The sequence below is a fragment of the Pelobates fuscus genome, chromosome 4, assembly GCF_036172605.1.
Source record: "Pelobates fuscus isolate aPelFus1 chromosome 4, aPelFus1.pri, whole genome shotgun sequence".
Taxonomy (NCBI): Eukaryota; Metazoa; Chordata; class Amphibia; order Anura; family Pelobatidae; genus Pelobates; species Pelobates fuscus.
The window spans coordinates 74584190-74589359 of NC_086320.1; positions in this window are offsets into that span (position 1 = coordinate 74584190).

Consider the following 5170-nt stretch of genomic DNA (forward strand, 5'->3'; position numbering starts at 1 on the left):
CTGGAAGGAGATGTGTTCCTCTCTTCAAATCCAACGTAAGCTCTCTTCTGCATACCATCCTCAAACTAATGGTCAAACAGAACGGGTCAATCAATGTTTAGAACAATACCTTCGTTGTTACTGCACATATTTGCAAGATGGTTGGATTAATTGGTTGCCTATGGCCGAATTTGCCTACAATAATTCTATACATTCCAGCAGCAAGATGACTCCGTTCTTTTCAAATTATGGATTCCATTCCTCTTCATTTCCTGATGAACTTAGATCGACATCTAACCCTATGGTTTCCATTCAAAACTCTGAAATGTCTTCATTATTCGAACAGTTAAAGAAGAACCTTGAGACTTCTTTGGTCATTCATAAGAAATATTCTGATACTAAGAGGAGGCCTCCACCTTGTTATAAAGTCGGTGACTCTGTATGGCTGTCATCAAAAAATGTTTCTACAACCCGTCCTTCCAAGAAACTGAGTTCTCTCTTTCTCGGTCCCTTCCCGATTGAGTCCATTATCAACAACAATGCTGTGAGATTGAAACTCCCTTCTTCCCTTAAACTTCATCCTGTTTTTCATGTTTCACTTCTTAAACCTTATCTCCCAGATCCATTCCATAGGGAACAGCTATATAATCCTGACCCTCTCATAGTGCAGGGTGAAGAAGAATATGATATAGGTAAAATTCTTGACTCAAGAAATTATCGAGGTTCCTTACAGTATCTTATCAGATGGAAGGGTTATGGGACTGAAGACGACACGTGGGAATACTCTTCTGATGTACATGCTGATAAATTTGTTTCCGCTTTCCACAAACGTTATCCTGAGAAACCAAAGTAATGGCACCCTGGGTGTGCTCCTGTCAGGATTCGAACCTGGGTCCTTGGCAGCTCTGGTGCTTTGGCTTACCTCTGAGCCATCTCTCCGCTTCTGTTTCCTGTATCTAGCCCTGTCTAGTATTTAGTACTGAAGCTGGACATTTGTTGGAACTTCTCCTGTCACTCAAGTTACACCTGAGCCTGATGTCTCGTTAGCCAGGTATATAACACTGCCTCTCCCAGAAGGCAGTGTCAGTTCCTTGACTCTGGTGATCATTCTGCTGCTTCCTGTTCTCCAGTTTGTTATTGACCTCTGGCTTGGTACACCGATTATCCTGACTTCTGGCTTCCTTTGACCCCTGGCTTCCCACGACTTTTCTCCTGGTTTATTGTTCCTGTACCGCGTTTTGGATTTACCCTGCACAGCCCCCGTGCACCGACTCACAGGTCAGGTGAATTCTTGCCTGATCACCTTGGCCTGTGTTTTCTTGCAAGGGTGAGCATACTTCTCTGCCTGCCGGACTCCCACACCCAGGTAAGCCCTGACATAAGGAACTGACCTTTATGGAGTCCGCAGAGATGTGCTCACCCCTGCTCCAGCAAGTGTCTAGCCTGGTCCAGACTGTTTTGGAGCTACAGCGAGAAATTTTTCTTCTTAAAGGGACAGTACGCCCAGCCCTGGAACCTGTTTTTTCCTGAACCATTTACAGTTATGCCGGAGAGATTTGATGGCAACCAAGCTTCCTTCCTTTGCTTTAAAGTGGATTGTGAATTGGTGTTTTCCCTGAAGCCTCGGACTTATGCCAATGATTTCATAAAGGTCCGAGCAGCTATAAACCTGCTGTCTGGAAAGATGAAACAATGGGCACACGATATGTTGCTGTCTCAGAATCCTGTCCTTGCGGGATGGGATGCTTTCATGTCTGCCATGGAAGCACACTGCAAGACTCCTAGCAAGACCGCTGTGCCTAAGCCACCACCACGTCCCAGAGGATCCCAGATTCCCAGAAACAAAGGGAACCTGTACCTATACGACAACCCCGTGTTGCCTCATTATGCTCCTGATCCTATGAAGGCCCCAGAGCAATCCTGCCTTCCTCTCGACCCAGACGAACCTATGGAGATTGGATATATCGGGACTAGGTTGACCCTAACGGAAAGAGATCGTAGGAGAGCCCATGGCTTGTGCCTATATTGTGGAGAAAGAGGGCATTTCATTTCTTTCTGCCCAATTCGTCCACCCAAGCAAAGACCCCTTCTATTGAGTGCCCTACGTACCCATCCAGTCGTCTCAGAAACTTCGTCTAGACGCTGCCAAGGTTTTTGCCAGTCATGTCCCCGTTATGTGACACAGAAGGGTACGCAAACTATGCTGTATAACTTACCCAGTGCTCCTGAGAAATCTGAACCTCCGCCGGTAGAAACTTTTGTTAAAGCTGGTATTATCATCCCTTGTCAACCTAAAGAGGAGTTACTTACCGTCTGTAATGGTGACGTACAGAGGGAAAAAGGTTCGGAAAAGAAGACTCCTGGGATCAAGTTACCTGCCACTTGCATTGTATCCATTGCCAACCCTAACCTCTCTCCAGTAGTACCTGAAAATGCTAATTGTTCGGGGAAGAACGATCCTCCTCCTGGCTGTACCTATGCCTCTAATGGGACTCTAGTCCGGAAGGAGCACTTGCAAACATTTGAGAAGGCCCTTATAGCTATGTCCTCCGATCCTGCTGGCAAAACCAAAAACAAGAAGTCAAAGAAGTGACCTCCTGGGCCGTACTTGTTTTTGCCTTTCTTGTTTTTTTTTCTCGCCTGGAGGCGTCTTTGAGGAGGGGGTAATGTCAGGATTCGAACCTGGGTCCTTGGCAGCTCTGGTGCTTTGGCTTACCTCTGAGCCATCTCTCCGCTTCTGTTTCCTGTATCTAGCCCTGTCTAGTATTTGGTACTGAAGCTGGACATTTGTTGGAACTTCTCCTGTCACTCAAGTTACACCTGAGCCTGATGTCTCGTTAGCCAGGTATATAACACTGCCTCTCCCAGAAGGCAGTGTCAGTTCCTTGACTCTGGTGATCATTCTGCTGCTTCCTGTTCTCCAGTTTGTTATTGACCTCTGGCTTGGTACACCGATTATCCTGACTTCTGGCTTCCTTTGACCCCTGGCTTCCCACGACTATTCTCCTGGTTTATTGTTCCTGTACCGCGTTTTGGATTTACCCTGCACAGCCCCCGTGCACCGACTCACAGGTCAGGTGAATTCTTGCCTGATCACCTTGGCCTGTGTTTTCTTGCAAGGGTGAGCATACTTCTCTGCCTGCCGGACTCCCACACCCAGGTAAGCCCTGACAGCTCCTTATGTGGGGGGTACTGTCAGGACTTATCTTTCCGATCAGCTCCGTTCTGACACTTCCGGGTATGTGGAGCAGTCCCCGCCCCCTTCTCTGACATGGCTCTCTCAAGCCTTATAGAGAAACCGCGCCAGTTTCAAAATTGCTTAGTGATTTGAGTTAGGTTACTTCCGCATTTATATTGCCGACTAAGCTACTCTTCATTAACACTTGTGTACCGACCTCTTGGACTGTTTAAATGGATTCCCTGCCTTCTCCACTCCTTTGATCTCAGACTGAATATTGGACTTTACTGCTCTCTTCAACCCCGAAGACCCGGACTAAAAGAAGTTTATCCTCTATCTTGGCTCAACCTAAACTACCTTTGGAAGATTACTCCCATCAAACTCTAAGTATACTATTAGTAATTCTCTGGGAATTGCTTTGCTAATGAACTTTAACCTGATTACTAATACTCTCCTACTAAAACTCTGTTACCAATATCTCTGATACAGTTGCTAGTGTTTTTTGCTTTTCACTAATCACCTGCAATATCCACGAATCCTTAAAGTTACAGTAACTTCTATCCTATCTTCCATCACGCTATGTTAAAATAAAAAGGAACTTTCAAATCTGCAGTTGTGTTCCACATCAATTCTACTTGTGGCATAACATTGTTCCACTAAGTGGTATTGGCTGACTCACGAAGGGGACTCTAACTGGCTGGTGCTGATTAGTGATGTCCCGAACGGTTTGCTGGCGAATAGTTCCTGGTGAACACCGCTTGTTCGCGTTCGCCGCGGATGGCGAACATATGCGATGTTCGGTCCGCCCCCTATTCGTCATCATTGAGTAAACTTTGACCCTGTACCTCACAGTCAGCAGACACATTCCAGTCAATCAGCAGCAGACCCTCCCTCCCAGACCCTCCCACCTCCTAGACAGCATACAAGTTAGATTAATTCTGAAGCTGCATTCTTTTTTTTTTTATTATTATTTTATTTATTTATTTTTTTAGACAGAAGTGTGTTATATTTTAGCATGCTAGGCTGAACATGCGTATATCATGGCTAGTTGCACTGAGGGTATGAGTATATAGCAGTACATTGTTGTGAAAGATGGCTGTCATGTTTAGGGTGTAGCTTGCACATTATCAACTGTGTATTTATATCAGCATCTCCTCCATGAGATGAGACTAGTGAATAACTTAATACATGAACGGTTAAGGTAAAGGCATGTAAGGAACTACGACAATAAACTCTTTAGGAGGTGAAATAATGACATGTTTAAACGCTTGCTACTTTACGATTGGTTAATGTGCAGAGAGCAGTTCATGTGATCAAATGCATGGTGTGGAGGATCGGCTATAGTGGGACATACTTGGCAGGCTGCTGTTTACTGCTTGTGCTCATCCGATCCCTTCTGGGCGCCATGTGCAGACCCTGGGAGTCCCTGATACCTGGAACAACAAAGGCAAGTCTCTGGCTGAGTGCCGGGTTCGCGGCTTGAGGTGGTGGAAGCTTGTTTTGTCGGGTGGTCGGATCTGTCCCGGTGGTGCTTCACGTCCGGTGCGGGATTGTTGTTGCTTAAGGTGGAGGCGAGTGCTTGACGTGGGGCAGGCTCTGCATTTCTGTTTGTGCCTCCGGTCCCGTCTTCGACGCCTTTTGCGTTGGTGGATTTTAATGGGGACTGCTTCGCTTAGCTGTGGTGGAGCTTGTTGGGGCTGTGGTGGAGTTTGTTGGGGTTTCCTGCTTGTTATTTGCTTCCAAAATTGATTAAAGAGTCTGTCCAGCTTAGACTCAATATCCTGCCATGCTTTGCTGGTACCAGGAGGACACGTGGCTGCCGCCATATTGGGAGAGTCGCAGATGAGTATGTCAGCCTGGGCGGCTGTGCTCTGTGCGTCCATTAGCGCCAGACAGCCTCTCAGGGGTGGACCGGGATAACCCCCATCCTGCTCCTGGGCATCCCAGGATCGGGAGATCGGCCGCCTCTCCCTCCCGGTGAGCACCAGGCCACACTTGCCACGCGGAGGTAAG